Raw genomic sequence first — 16,907 nt, 5'->3', positions numbered from 1 at the left:
TGATGGGAGTGTGGAACAGAGGTAGTCAATAATATATTACAAGGAATGCTCAATCCTGTGTCCATGGCAATCGGTGGTCCACCAGTGCCATAATTGCAGAGATCCTCCTTGTTGACATGGCACCTTATCAGGCATTCTGGTCAGTCACTCGGTGAGTAGCTTTTCAATTCCTCTCAGGCAGCGATGTAGCCAGCGTTGAACTCAAGTGTGTGTGTGTGTGTGTGTGTGTGTGTGTGAGCAGGCCCATGCCACACAGCACAATGTTGTGCATTCAGCGAGGCCCCTTCACTCCGTCCACAGACAGTAATTAACTTGTAAGCTTGGGTAAATAACACTGTAGAGCCTTGATTTGAGATCAACATGCAACAGAGTTCGGGCCAATTCAATTTCAAATCCAGTCAATTGAGAAAGTAAGCCAAATTCCAATTTAAAATGTTCTCATTGAAAAGCAGAGCTGGTTAGGCTGTTTTATGTTATCCAGAGTGTTGGGGGCTGCAACTGTGCTGCTGGCAAAAATTGTATTTAGCTTGTTTGCCAACGTTTACTGACACCGGCCATATTCAATGGGTGTTGAGCGTTCATAAAGTCGTCAGTTATTCTGCGCTCTGGCACACTCAGACGAGAGTGCTCTGAAATCGGAGAAAATAGCCAGAGAGAATTCACCAGCTAAGTCTATCGACAGTTGTCGCGGTGACATCATAAACATTATATTGAAATAGTTACTTGCATAGTGGAGTCTTTTGTTTAGACATGTAGCTAGCTAGCTAATCAATGAACCATAATCCCAAATCATAACGTTACTACCCTGCATGAATCTGCAGGTAGCTAACCATCCAGGTTCAATGTTAGCTAGCTAACATTAGGCTATAACTAGCAATGCAAATGGCTAGCCAGCTAGCTAACAGTACACTTTAACTTGAAATGAAAGCGACTGACAAAATTTGAAACGTGTAATATCTGAAAATGTATCTCGCTAGACTCTCTTACCCGTATACATGGATGGATGCTTCTCCCTTTCTGTCACGGATGCCATGGTTGCCCTTAGTTTGAAAAGGTAATCCGGTGACAGGTGTTTTATACAACAGCCTTCTGTGTGTTCTCTTTTCGACTCCGTCTGCATATTTGCAATCAAACGGCAGAATTTTCTCCATCTCCTTACCTATCATACTCTAATTCCATTGATTTCAAAACTCGGTCCTCCAGAAAGTGGAGAACAACACTTCTGCCGTTGTACTATGTGATATCTTTAAAAAAATCAGTGTTAAAAAGGATTACCTGCACATACTGACCAACTTATATTATAGACAGATACATGCTACATGGCAGACCAAACCAAACTCATCTCTCAGCATGTCCAGCCTACTCATTACCTCAGCCAATCATGGTTAGCGGGAAGGTTGCTGACTTTTTCCATGGCTAAACCAACTAGGCTCATAATTTAACAATTGTATTTGTATTTAAATGGCATACACATTAGTTATTAAGGCACATGAAAATTCACATGTTCCAGAAGGCATTTCTGTCCAAAAACGCATGCAGATTTAAAACATAAGTTTACATTCAAATGGCGCTCCTGTGAAGTAGGGATGTGCGAAATACGCTTATTTTCCTGAAACGAGTCACGTATTAAACACCATCTCTCTGGTGCTATAAAAGTTTTGAAAAAAATATTCTACAAGACAAATCAATTGGAAAGTAACCATCTGCCAGGATATGAGTGTCACTGAAGCGGGGGTTAATGAACAAAATGTTTCCTATTTCACACAAACAGGGAGTCATTAGGATGATGTCCTATGCTACAATCCTAAACTGCTGAGGGGATATTACTATTAGCAAACAGACGTGGGGCATAGTGTAGCAGCACACAGCACACACAAACATACACACAGAGACACATGCACTGACGCAGGCAGGCACGCACACAGGCACAGGCATGCACACACACACCAAACTGAGGAATACAAACCGTATCGAATATGGAATTTTGGGGGAAAACTAACATTAATTTTTCAAAGCTGAATTGCTGACAAACTATGGCACTCTCATCATCAGCAACTGATATTGCAGATTGGAGAAGCTTTGTTTTCATTCATCAGTGACCATTGTTCCTACAGTAGACTATTTTCATATTAAAATGGCATTGGATAAAGTTTCCAAAGTACAGTCAGAGGCAAGGGGAACCTGATCAAAAGGCCCATTCACCCCTCTCATACATACTGTGCCCATTGTGGCCACAGCACAAAGGAACCTCTGGATTATTTTGACATGAAACCAGATAATTTCTCTTTTCAATGGGAATGAGAAGTGTGACGACGACTCTCCAGACGCTTGTCGTCTACTGTTAACACAGCTTTTGTTTCTCCTTTGTTTCTGACAGCTAGCATGCTAACATCTCTTCTCTGGCCGCCATTATTCCAGACTCTCCGTCGACAAGGTCGCTTGCTGAGGGGATTTGGTGCCAGAAAGGAGAGTGTGGCCTATAGCATTAGTCATGGCCACAGGAAACCCAGCTTGAGTCCTCTAGGTTTCACTTTCTCCCCCCTAAGGCACAGCACAACGGAAGTCTATGGAGCAAAATAAACCTTTAAGTCAAGTTTCTTCCCACAGTGCTGATTCAACTTAATCCGCAGATATCCTTTACATCAGCGTGTATTCTTAAGAAGTCAGGTTCACACAGGGGAGGAAGAGAGGGGAAATATTGTATATTTCTGAGAAGAAAGTGAATGTGTTTGCTTGAACAGCAGGCTCCAATGTACAGTACGCTACAGTAGTAATTGAATTTATTTATTTTTTATTCAAAAATGCAATATATTATTTTCCAGAAATGTTCGAAAACTGACATTAATATAAAACACAGCATGAAAGAGAGAGAGCTATACTTTGTTCTTCTTACCATGACATGGGCTAGTGAAAAGACATGATTTTGTTTTAAATATATTGCCTAACACCACCCAAGCCAATATATCCTCCAAACACCGGCTTCTTGGGCATTATCACTTAATTAAACATTCCCCATGTAATGTTAATGGGGTGCTAACATGGCTGCCATAGAATTTTTAAGGGTCATGATGCTCATTCTAGACATTATGTTCCCTATGTAATGTTAAAGGACGCTAACATGGCTGCCAATGTTTATTGTAGTGTCATGTAAATGCATCGTAAATGCAGAAACTTCAATTGCCCAACTTTCTAAACACATGGCTCTGGATTAAAGGCTCTAAATTAACTTCTTGACGCTAACCATCCCTTTAGCTGGATAATTGTCATCAACATCCGCTGAATTGTAGAGCGCCACATTCAAACAATATGGTTCTCAATCAGAGGCAGGTGTTGTTAGTTGTCTCTGATTGAGAATCATACTTGGGTAGCCTTTTCCTACCAGTGTTTCGTGGGTGATTGTTTTCTGTGTCTGTGTGTTCCACACGGAACTGTTTCGGTTTTCGTTTCTGTCTTTCTATTTGTTATTTTGTATTTTCGCGTTCAGTGATTTTGTTCATTAAAACATGATGAACACGTACCACGCTGCATATTGGTCCGATCTCTCATACTCCTCGTCAGAGGAGGATAAATCCCGTTACACATGTTTTTTATAATCAAACCTCAGGTTATTTTTAAAATATATAATCGATAATATATCAACCGCAACTGTCTTTTACAGTAGGAGAGGGAAAGGCAATGGCTGCCCAACTCATGCCAACACCTGACGCAATGTTATCTTTCTCGCTCATTTTTCAAAATAAAAGCCTGAAACAATGTCTGAAGACTGTTGACACCTTGAGGAAGCGATAGGAAAAGGAATCTGGTTGACATCCCTTTAAATGGAGCAAAGGCAGGCTATGGAACATGGAATTTTCAAAATATAAGGCACTTCCTGGTTTGTTTTTCCTCAGGGTTTCGCATGTAGTATCAGTTCTGTTATATTCACAGATAATATTGTGACCGTTTTGGAAACTTTAGAGTGTTTTCTATCCAAATCTGTCAATTATATGCATATTCTAGCATCTGGACCTGAGAAATAGGCTGTTTACTTTGGGAACATTATTTTTCCAAACATAAAAATAGTGCCCCCTAGCTTCAAGAGGTTAACATTTTTAATTGATAGCACTGGTGCTCCATAATTTAAAAAGGTTAGGAGCACCACATGAAATTTAGGGGCACCAGAAAAATATATTTTGTAATGATACAGCCTATTGTCATGAAGTTGGCCTGTGGGTGAGGTTTATGACTCCCTCCCAAAAAATACCTTTCTCCATTTCCGCTCTCTTGACTCTACAGAAGGACTCCTGAAAAGCCTTTGTTAAACATGGAGAGTCTGGGAACATCAAAAGGAGGGGGGAAAGGAAACATATTTCGGTAATCCAACTAGCTGAAAATACGCATTGGTACTAAATTAATATGATGCCAGATCAGTTGGTGTCTGAGACATTATTACTGATGATAGGACGACAAACTGTAACTTGGAAAGTCTACACATTATAGTTATCAGATTCACATGGAATTGTTGTGCAATTTAAATGTTTAAATATGAAACTTTTTGTGAAAAGATTAAATGTAATTTAGCTTCTTAACGAGAGAACGGTTTGTCATAGAGTAAACTATGCTCAACTCATTGGCCCTGCCCATGTGAAAAGACATTGGTTATGTACTATGAAACACGCCCATCTCTCCCCTCCTATATAAAGCCCTTGACGAAAATGTAACTTTCTGTTCCGAGGACAATTGGGGCGACAGACCAACTTTTAAAAGGGATCAGATAATAAGCTGTTCCAAGGACGTGTGGACTTGAGGTCCCCACGTTGAAAGGACAAAGACCACCTACAGAACTAAGCCAACCTTAGAGAACCTAATGAAATTAGCATTGAATTTCAATGTGAAGGTGACGACCTACACCCCGGGAAGGATGAATTTCGACTATACCAGCCAGAATATAGCATGAGCTTAAAAGTATGGCAACTTGGCATGAACTTTGAACTCTTATTCACTCCAGAAGTGATACCTCCTAGCCATTGGGTTAGCAGCAGTTGCTAAACATGGGCAAGAAGAGGACGGACAGAGTATTCGTTTTACCACGCTCCAGTTCACCACTAGACATTCTTCAGAGAACCAGAGATCCATAAAGGACAAACCGGCAACCCATCGACAACCAATTTACCGAAGCGCAGCTCAAAGTAAATATTTATTGCATTCTCCTTTTTCAAATGGGTGGAAATTTAGAATGCATAAGAATCTGTATTTACGATAGCATAGCTTCTCCCTTTGTTACTCAGTCTTCCCGCTCTTTCACTCAAACCCAACCCCCTCTCTGTGTAACCAGCCGTCGTATCTGTTCCGTCCACCAGGGACGTTCTCTTTATAACAAAATAGGTCAATCAATGTATGATTCATTCTGTGTATATGATTCATTCTGGGTATATGTAATTCTGTGTGATTAGTTAGGTATTTAGTAAATAAATAATTAAACCCAATTTTGTATTGCTGATTCCACTTGTTAGCCAGGGTTTGTGAAGATAACCAAGAATTTACCACTTTCAGATGAGACTATACAAGGTGATGATTAAATATTGACTGCTATTGATGTAAAAGATTACTAGAGTTAAGAGTTTATTCAGAAGATAACAGCTCTATAAACATTCTCTCATGGTGCCCCGATTTTCTAGTTAATTATCTACCTGATTAGCTTAATCAGGTAATATTAATTACAGAGAAATTATTTTATAGAATAGCATGTCATATCACTTAATCTGGCATAGCCAGATAGGGCTTAAATACATTTTTGCTACTTTTGAAGCACATGTTGTGCCCTAGAAATTAATACGGAAGACTGTAAAAACAATAGTTTATTATAAAAGCTAAAATATTGATGTGAATACCTATCAATGAAATTATAGAGTCATTTGTGGAATATTAGATGTAAAAGCACTATTTTCCTGTTGAGATGAATCACATAAAAAATGTCAGATTTGTGCTGATGACATGTCATTCATTCATTGCTATGCTATGATCATTGATCTCCTGAAGAAGCTATCCCTTTCCCTTTCCTTCTGTGCCCCCAAATGTTTACATATACTGGGAAAGTTAGCTAGCTAGCCAATTAGGTAACATGACATTAAAAAGTGTAAACAAATGGTGAGCAGTTTTATAACGGCCCACAACATAGTTTATGAATTTAAAATGTGGTCCTGGTGATTTGATAAAATATAAAAACGTTGCACTGGTAATATGGGTCCGATATTTTGACCTGTTTGTGCTAGAAGCAAGCCGTTAGTAATGGTGCAACCATCTAATCACTTTTTTTCTCTAGGGCACTCGGAAACAACGGTACAACAAAGCCTTATAATTACAACAATTATTATCTGGGAGATGTTTTTCATAGTCGCACAGTGCTCCCAAAATAAAACTCCTGGTCGCACAGTAAAATATTTTCCTGCATATCCGTCCAAATTAGGGTTGCAAAATTCGGGGAACTTTCAATCAATTCCCTGGTTTTCCCAAAATCCCGCTTGGAGGTTTCTAGAATCAGGAGAGAATAAGCAGAAAATCCAGAATCCTCCAACCAAGATTTCTGGAAAACAAGGGAATTTATTGAAAGTTCCAGGAATTTTGCAACCCTCGTCCAAATTGGTCACACATTAAAGCCCTGCTCTGGCTATAGTGCATTTTGGTATGAAACAAGTACTGTATGTCGGGTATAGGATTTCTATTTATTTTTTAAACTAATTTTAAAGCACATCTAAAGTAAATGTTTTAAAAGCACGAGGACAGCTATAATTCACATGCACAGAAAGTGACCCATAAGAATTAATTTCAGATAAAAAAGTGAAAAATGTGTCATTATCGCATTTTGTAATGAAACTCTTCAATTGGACATTTAATGCACTTTATCTCTGGTGTGTCTTGTCTGTACAACACATTGATTCTAACCCACAAAGTTTATTTCACTATGATGTCTAGAACATTGACTCAGATACTTATGCAACATGTAAATGTTCCCACCCACAACCGTGGACACACATTGAAGGACATACTGGTTATGTCCCTGCCTCTGACTTGTATGACATCGAGCTAGGCTTCTCTGACCACAAGGCTGTAACACTGTCTCTGACTGCTCCAACTCCTCTCCACCGCCCAAAGAGGACAATTGAATTCCGCAACCTTAGGGAACTTAACCCATCCCTCTTCAGGAACACATCCAGCCCCCCTTTGAGTATGTCTGCAGTAAGCTGGTCCTCGATGACATGGTCAATATGTATAACAGCACTCTGAGTAATACCCTAAACATCCTTGCCCCAGAAAAAACATGTGAAGTAACATTCCAACACGTGTTTCCTTGGTTCACTGATGAACTGCGCAGAATGAAGACTCATAGGCGTAAGCTTGAGAGACATTGGAGGAAGGATGGCCTCATAAATCCCACCAAGCAACCTATTCTGCTGTCTTAAAATCAGCACGATCAGCCCAAATACTATCTCAGGCACTGCTCCAGAATCTCCCATAAGTGTTCAATTGGGTTGAGATCTGGTGACTGACACACACCCTTTAAACCCCCTCTTTCAATGTCACTGAGATCTCTTCTTCTAACCATGGTAGCCTAAATAATGGGCAACTGGGCATTTTTATACATGACCCTAACCATAATGGGATGTTTATTTTATTTTTAACTAGGCAAGTCAGTTAAGAACAAATTATTATTTACAATGACGGCCTAGGAACAGTGGGTTAACTGCCTTTTTCAGGGGCAGAACGACAGATGTTCACCTTGTCAACTCGGGGATTCGATCTAGCAACCTTTCGGTTATTGGCCCAATGCTCTAACCACTAGGCTACCTGTAGCCACAATGTAAGCTTAATTAACTCAGGAACCACACTTGTATGGAAGCAACTTCTTTCAATATACTTTGTATCCCTCACTTACTCGTGTTTCCTTTATTTTGGCAGTTACCAGTAGGTACATGACTCTGAAAAAGATGTACCCTGTCAGTGGTTCCTTAGATTGCACCTCCTACCCAACGCCCACTTGTAGATGGATAACATAGATACACAAGCCACACAGGGACAAATGTGTGCTTGTCCTTAATGGCACTCCATTTGCATAGTTTTCTTATCAAAGGTTGAATATGTTTATTGTAGGTATTACTTTTTTGCGTGTTAGGACAAACTACTTTGCAGTGTAGATGTAAAGCCACATCACAAGCAATATACTACATGGAGATTTCCATTTCAAAATGTTTTTTGGAAAGAAAAATAATTGTAAAGAAAAAAAAAGAGAGCCCAGAAATGAATGTGTATTGTGCAATCGGGAAATGTACTCTCATCAGATTCTATGTACACTTGTACGTAAATCAACCTTTAAGCCTAATTAAGAACTATTGGCCACATCAAGGTCATAAATTCCTCTTGTATCATGCAATATTGACTACACATCATCTGCACATGGCTATATTGGATATCCATGGGGGTACTCTGTACATTAGGTCACCAAAAAAAAACAAGGACATCTTCATGTAATGAAATAGCCTCGATGACCGGCGGATACATTCAGTGTAACTTTTTGATTTACTTCCCAAAAATAACTCACGGTTTGCTAGGTATTTAGCACACAATAAATTAGACTGCACTGACTAGACAAGAAGACAAACATGCTGCATGGTTAGTTACTAATCTAATGAGTCATTCCTGGAAGGAAATTCTTTATTCGACATTTCCTGTTTTGAGGTGTGGTAATCTACTAAAAACATGGACTTTGCACTGCATTTGTCATTCTTATCATCGACATACTTCAGGCATGACTACCAAACAAACCCATCTATAGTTTTACCGCCATAACAAATATACTGTCAACTTAAACAATGATTGATATGACTATTATGACTACTATAAAATGTTACGTTTTCATGTTTGACTTGGTTTGCTGTGCCCTCATATCCTCCATTGTGCCAAACACAAAAGCAAGACAAAAGCAAGGCAATGGATAAACGCAGATAAAAACTCAGTTGTACAGTGTCCATATTGGGGCAGAGCACACTTCCCTCTCTGCCCCAATGAGCCATTGTATGCCTCTCCATTCAATAAAGAAATAATATTCCACATGGGTCAACAGTGGCATCTCACGCAAACCAGAAGGGTCCTTATGCTCCGTTTGTGTTTCCACATGTAGCTACTTCCACATGGACCACAATCTTGTGGTCCATGTGGTCCACAATCTCCGTACAGAGCAGGGCGACTGTGTGCGCTCTCATGTGTATACATTTGTGCCACATTATTCAGACTGTTTCCAACTGACCCCCACCTAGCATTTAAATTCCCAGACCAACAGGATAGTCATGCCCGATGACACTAGCTGCTCGAGCTGTACTTTATGAAATCTTATTCATTGTGACGCTTCAGTGGATCAGCTCGTGGTTTGGCCAATTCTTATGTGCCAGTGCCACAATACTTTTTTATTCACAGTGATGCTTGGCCCAGCCTGGGCTCTGGCCCAGGCTTTTGTTTCCTGACAGAAGCTCACTCAAGGTTAGGTGCAAACTCTGAAATAACCAAAGATTTATAAGCACAACTTAATTAGCTTGTACTGGGAAATATAACCAATGCTATTTGCCAAAGGTGCCATTCAATAAGCAAATGGAAACACAACACACGTATGATAGAACAAACCAAATGATCACCAGCCATTTGACAAATGTAGCTCATAATACTGAAATAGAAGAAACTATACTTATGCATATTGGATTGCATACTTGGATTGAAAAAATTATATTGTTCTGTGTAACCTCTGTCACGTTGTCATGCCCTAATTCTGTTGATCCCCTTTCCCATACATATAAAAAAAGGTATGATAAAATTGCTATGGCTTTAGAAAGAGCCCTCTACAGGTTTTTTCGATAAGAAAATTCAAATTTGGATTAACCTCTTTGAATCAAGTCCACTGACTTATCATGCCGCCTACTTTTCTCATTCTTCCCTTCATTTTTTGCACTCAAACAGACACAGCAGGAAGACTTTTATGTTCCCACTTAAGAGTTTATCAGATGTCTCTCATGCTTATCAGTCTCAATTATTGCTAGTTGGCTACTTAAAAAATAATGTAGGAAATCTGGAAAAAAATTTGTGGAAATTATGTTCCAGTCAACATCATAAAGGTTGCTTGACATACTATGGGGCTTGATTTGAAATTACTTCTTGCTTTGATATTGATTGATAATGACTTTCCGCAGGGACTCGGCATATACTCCTTAAGGATTGTTTGTCAGCCATCATTTACTCCAGACCGGTGCCAAAGTGCAGAGGCCCCATGCTACACACAGAGGTACTCAGAGGTCAAATAACTCAACCAAGGTCACGATGTGACTCAATATGAGGTAATACTGATTACTCTGGTATATTAAGGGCCTCAGTTGGCGTGCGTTCTGTTTCCTGGGAAGTCAAGTCTTGCTGAGCTTTCAACTCCAAATGACAACCGCCGATGCTGACTTACTGATAAAATAACTGAATAAATTATGACATATTTAGTACAACAAATAGGATCGCTATTTCAGGGGTACTTCTGAATGCAGGTAAAGGGGCAAATACAGTATGACAGAGCAAAACATTGCAGTGAGTGGACACTCCATGAGTGCCTTCAGAAAGCCTTGCTCCTAAATCCTTTATATTTATGGGACTACCCTCACCACCTCAGGTTTACAGGACCCTCTTTAGGATGTTCACTGAGGGCAAGGCAGAACATCCACCATTTTATTTTCTTGGAAAGAAATTGATCTGTGAAATGATGCCACCATTTGTTACTCTATTGCATCTCAGGTGGATTTGATTCCCCCTCAAAATGTTGTGTTTATCTCCTATTTTGAGCCTTTTATACGCTGTAAAGATCTCTTAGCAGGAATTGTGTCCATCGTGTAGGTGATTTTACCATGTAATTGTTTATTCTAGACTGTGGGTTATAATCAATGCCATGCATGCCTCTGCTTCAGTACACATGCCTCTCAACTGTCCCGATCGCCATTAAAAGCCATGATTACATAGCTTTGAAAACCTGCACTTTGTCAACGTTTAGATGTATTCCAACTGATATAAGACATGTCATGTCCAGAAGTTGATAGTCACACAAACAGCACTTCACACAAGCACCCCATCCCCCCTCGCTAGTCACCAGCGATGGCCTGGTGTTTTGAGGAGCTAAAACCTCACTGGAAAACTGGAATAGGATTTACTAATGACTTGTAATAGGGGACAAACAAATGACCATTGGACTTTTCCAGCATCAACTATTAATTTATCAGTGGGATGTAATGATGTAGAGTCCTTAGTGTTTTTTTTTCTAATTGAGGGTAAAACGCTCTAGCTTACATGAGTCACATGAAATTAATATTGCAGCCTGTGTGACCCTAATTTTGTACAGCCTAATCACCTTAAAATTCCACAATATTTATGGTAGCTAGAAAACAGGAAACTGCTCCACATTTACCCTCTAACCCCTGCTTAGCTCATTCATAAACCAGTTCCTGATTGAAATCGCATCTACATTAGACAATCAAAACGTTAACTTCAATATACTCTCGAACTGCATATGGAGCTGGGGAATCAAGGCAATAACTCCCTGTTGTAGTCTGAAGTCACAAAAACGTGGTCAGCATAACAAACAAACAAGAACCAGAAAGCAGCTGTTGGGACATAGGCCGCAGCATAAGAGATTGATATTGAACTGTAAGTCATTTCCCCCTTTTGGTATTCAGACCGTAGTCTCTACGTCTATCGCAGCATGTTTTGTTGACTGTTAGGGATTTACTTGTTAGAGACCCACATAACTCAACCTTGGCAAGAACAAAACGAGACAAAGCAAGAAATTAGGAAGTCAAAAACAGATGTGGATAGATGACTAATCTAGGTGCTGAGTCTCCACCCAGTAAGGGACCCCTGGGCCCAATGTGAGCAGTGCTTATCCACTGATATCATTGTTTAATGATAGAATTGATGTCTTCTCCTACTACGCTGAATGTGAAGCACTGTCAACTGAATGTGAAGCGCTGAACCACTGTGGGAGATGAGGTTGAAACCTAATTAAGGGAATATGTTAAAGGTTGAATAACACGTCAAGTAACACAAGTCGTGTTGTTGTTTTTACTGAAGACCACTATAGTCGACTCATCGGTACTTAATTAAACTACCTTGAACTCCCTGAAGAAAGGCCCTTTGCCTCAGTTTATGCAGGAAAAAACATGGGTCAGGAAATCTGAAAGGAGCACCAACTAAAGAATGAAGAGAAAAATAGATGCATAAATTACTGTTGACCAACCCTCTACACTGAAAGTCTTCACTTTGACTGAGTGTGACTGCCATTTTAAAAGGCATTGTATCCGCTGTCTGTGCTGCCAAATCGGTGTGACGGGGGAAATCGCAGAATGAGTTATGGAAGGTGACAGCAAACAGAAAACTAATGATGCTTCTCAAGGTTATCCCTGTATAAATAAACATCAAGAGGAATGCTGACGCAGGAGCCCAAACTCAAAGAACCTGACATGGGCCACTAAAACAAGCTTACAACCAAGTGCAGTGGGCTCAAAATAATTTGTTTCCTATAGTATTCAACTTTAGCTCCAAATACACCAAACTAGGAATACTGTTTGTACCTGGTTTTGCTCTCAGTGAATTTAGGTCTTCTCTGGTGTTTGGGGGTATTCCACATCACCAAAAATGTCTGTCAAATCCGCATCTGATAGGAGAATGTTAGCATGCCACAGCCACCCTCCATGCTCTTGCATGACAAACACCAACCTGGAGCCAGCTGTGACAAAGCATAATCCATTAAATCCCTCCTTCCTTTGCTGATACTACCTAATGAGGATTTAAATTGCTCGGCAGGAGTGGGGATCAGAGGCTGCAGTCTCACCTTGCCACCATTGTCCTCTTACCTCCTTATCTGTAAGGGCTGAAAGAGTCAAGCAGCATGGGCCCAAGCACAGGGCCCACCGCCCCCTGCACTGGCTGCCTGAGTGTTTTACAATACATTTTAAGATTCTTCCATTGGTTTTTAAAACAATCCACGTTTGGGCACCCCAATGCATGTCAGACATGCTTTTAAGTTATGTACCCAGTAGGTTCCTCAGGTCCTCTGGCCTTTTAACTATCCCAAAGCCTACGACCAAGAGGCATGGAGAGACAGCCTTTAGTTATTATGCCCAAAGCCTCTGGAATATGCCAGAGAACCTGAGGGGGCCAAAACTGTTGACATATTTAAAATAGATCTTAAAACGCATCTTTTTAGCTTTGCTTTTCCTCAGGGTGATTTTTAGTCGTTCAGTTTTTGTTATTCTTTAGATTTTTATCTTATGTTTGTTGTGTAGTAAATATTTCAGCTTTTATTTTCATTGTTTTTAATTAGTTGCATTCCATGTCTGAAATGTGCTGTATAAATAAAGCTTGATTTAAAAAGTCGATTTCCACGGCCATTGGGAAATGTAATTACCATAACAATAACAAATCTCAATAAAATTCTGTCAGTTTAAGACAGTGATGTTTTTTTGCATTGAATGTGTCTCAATCCACCGCATCCGCCGATGTCGCACTTCTGCATCTACGGTGAAAGGGGACAAGGTGTTTGTCAGACCATGAGACATCCCGAAAATTGGTCTTCTCACAAAAATCATCTGTAGCTGTCACATTAGTCATAACGAGGAGACCAAGGCGCAGTGTGATATGAATACATTCTTCTTTATTTAAACGAAGAACACAAAACAAACTAACAACATACGAACGTGACGCTGTAACACGAGTGCTGGCAATTACACATACACAATAACCCACAAAACCAAAATGGAAAATGGCACCCTAAATAGGATCCCCAATCAGAGACAACGATAAACAGCTGTCTCTGATTGGGAACCAATTCAGGCCACCATAGACCTACATATACCTAGACATACTAAAACCCCATAGATATACAAAAACCCTAGACAGGATCAAACACCTAGACAATACAAAAACTAAACCAACCACCCTGACCTAACCAAAATAATAAAGAAATCAAAGATAACTAAGGTCAGGGCGTGACAGTAGCGTCCAAACGGTTTGGCCTACAAACTTTCCCATTATGGAAAGATGAGACACTCATGAACACGATGGTGATCTCCGTTTTGCTCAATGGTTCACACAAGCGTCTTGGGACTTGTCTGAAGTCAGTATTTTCATTCTGAACCATTTGTGCTACGAATTATTATGTAAAGGTGAGACTCTCACAAACATGTACATGTTGGTAGTTTTGCTCTAGGACACCCACAGGCCTCAGAGTGTGCAAGGCTGTCATCAAGGCGGGTGGGTATTTTAAGGGTGGCTATTTTAAGAATATCAAATGTAAAATACATTTTGATTTGTTTAACACTTTTTTGGTTACTACATGATTCATAAAGAAAAACCCTTGAATGTGTAGGTGTTCTCAAACTTTTGACCGGTAGTGTACGTTGTTGCATGTAGTGAATCTGTTATTCAATGTGTTCGTAAGGGCGAATAGCAGGCCAAATACATATTTCATCAAATAATTGTTTTGTATATTTTGTTGATACTTCGAGGGATCTTAAAATTCTAAATCAAAAAGCTAACTTATCCTTAGTATGACCTTCTTAAAACAATTCCATATAGTTTAGTAGATTACAAAGTTTGCAAAACACTTATCTTTGCCAGATCACTCAAAATTGAAGAAAAAACTTTTTCCAAGAATAACCGCTGTTCGCACTCCAACGTGAGCAGGAAGCAACAGCTCACCTACAGTAACAAACTTTTTTTTTAAATGTAAAAAATGTATTCTAATGTTACCCAAGACCTTCATAAACACATTCAGAATTTTTCCGATAGCATATATAAAATGTATTAATTAGACTGTTAAAATGTTGCAGTGAAAATGGCTGCTTATTGGCATAGTAAGGGGGGTAGTGAGGCCCGGCAGTTTAGCCATCATAATTACAACTCTTAATACTGAAATAGATGATAGAGAAAAGTAGGTTTGTGGTCAAATCCATTTCAATGCAGACCATTCAGGCCTAATGCAGCCATTTTTATCTCAATATCAAATCATTTCTGGGTAACAATTAAGTACCTTACTGTGATTGAAATGGCTTCTTAGGGAGTGAACATTATTTATAATAAGGGTTACATGCAGAAAATGAATGGCCCTCCCTTCAGAAAAATATATTGTACCTAAACTATCCCTGAGCGCTTGAAAAAAAGTGACGCTTCCCTATACCCAAAATAATAATTAAAACAAAGTGAATAGCGGAGAACATGTCTACCATTTACCATCACTTCTTAGACAGACCAGAGCCTTAGATAATGTAGTTTTAGAAACTGTACTTTGTTCTGTATGCATTACATATTGGGCTGAGGGCTCTTTACAAGAGTAAGGATGGAAAGAATGAATCTACAGTAGCGGTGCGTGGCAAAAAAAAAGCCATATTACAACCTACACTGTATGTGGTGATAATTGCGTTGTTTGCTGTTAATTCATATGTCTTGCAACCATGATATGTAGGCCTAAAGGCAGAGACAATAAGAAGACAGTAAGATAACAAGGAACCACACCTTTGCTTTCTCACAACACCGGATAGCAACCTCTGTCCGGTGAAGTCCATGACTCATATTGCATGTAACAGACAGTTATATGACCTACAGCATGGTTAAGCAAGTTAATGTTTCCAACATTTTTGAACCACTAAACAACTATTGATTTAGAACCACAGAGAGTTACCGCAAGTCACAATGAAAACAGGAGCTGCATCCACTGTTACAGCACCATTTCAACATCATCAAATCACCTCTACTTTGTCTAATACAGTGACAACTAAAACATACCAAAAACAATTTAGTCCAATCAACATAAGCTAAATATGATGTGGCTGTCCATGGTTTTGATTTCTGTTTGCGTTTGTGCAAGTAGAAAAACATGTTGACTCACACTACTTGTAGAGAAATGCCAATGCCATCCTCCTCTCTTTCATGACCGAAATGGTCTATCATTGTGTCACACAGTACACACTTTTATTTATTGTTAACATTAGCCTTCCCCATGTAGCTACTGTACATATTGAACTTCCATCCTCTCAGGCCAGGGACACAACAATGGATGAACTAATGGTTGGATCAGAATCACCGTTATAATCACTGGCCTGTGCGGAGAATTAAGTAAAACCACAAGTCCAAATCCCTATCTCCAGGCATGGCTAATTTAGGAAAGGGACAGCAACATAACGAGATGCAACAATTCAAGTTGTTTCTGTTAAAGTATGCTCTCAAAGCGATTTAATAGGAGAGACACCAAATCCAAGCTGGCTTCCCTTTTTTTCCCCAACCAGGACTATTCACAGTTGAGCTCGCTTAAACGCTCGTTCAACGCAGATTGAATTTTTTATACTTTTTTGTCAAAAGGAGGCCAAATGCTCGCTTGGCTTCCCTTGCATTCAATGCCAGGGGCGGCGGCAACAATGTCATACTAGTTTCGACCAGACAGTATCAGATGAAAAGCATGCCCAAAGTAAACTGCCTGTTACTCAGGCCCAGAAGCTAGGATATGCATATAATTGGTAGATTTGGATAGAAAACACTAAAAAGATTTTAAAACTGTTAAGAAAATGTCTGTGAGTATAACAGAATTGATAAAGCAGGCGAAACCCTGAGGACAAACCATCCCCCCCAAAAAAATAATTTCAGCCTACCACTATTTTCAATGGCTGTCACTTTTATTATAAGGTGAAGTACTCCCAGATTGCAGTTCCTACGGCTTCCACTAGATGTCAAAAGTTTTTGGAAAAATAAACCAGAAATTGTAGTTTTTATAGATGGCTCCCATTGTGGCTGTAGTGTTTCCAAGCGTGTGAATGAGAGCGTGTTCTTTGGTATTTCTCTCCGGTAAAGACAATAACAATTCTCCA

At 39.6% G+C, this 16,907-nt stretch overlaps 1 protein-coding gene across 13 annotated transcripts in view; it reads right to left on the bottom strand.

The window, feature by feature from the left end:
* The window catches only part of adgrl2a (adhesion G protein-coupled receptor L2a), a 197,389-nt gene that overhangs the window by 118,557 nt on the left and 61,925 nt on the right, over positions 1-16,907 (bottom strand). The gene's annotated exons all lie outside the window — the stretch shown is intronic.

Source organism: Oncorhynchus tshawytscha, linkage group LG18 (genome assembly GCF_018296145.1).
Source record: "Oncorhynchus tshawytscha isolate Ot180627B linkage group LG18, Otsh_v2.0, whole genome shotgun sequence".
NCBI lineage: Eukaryota > Metazoa > Chordata > Actinopteri > Salmoniformes > Salmonidae > Oncorhynchus > Oncorhynchus tshawytscha.
Note: the sequence above shows the minus strand (reverse complement) of the source record. Positions and strands in the feature narration are given on the sequence as shown.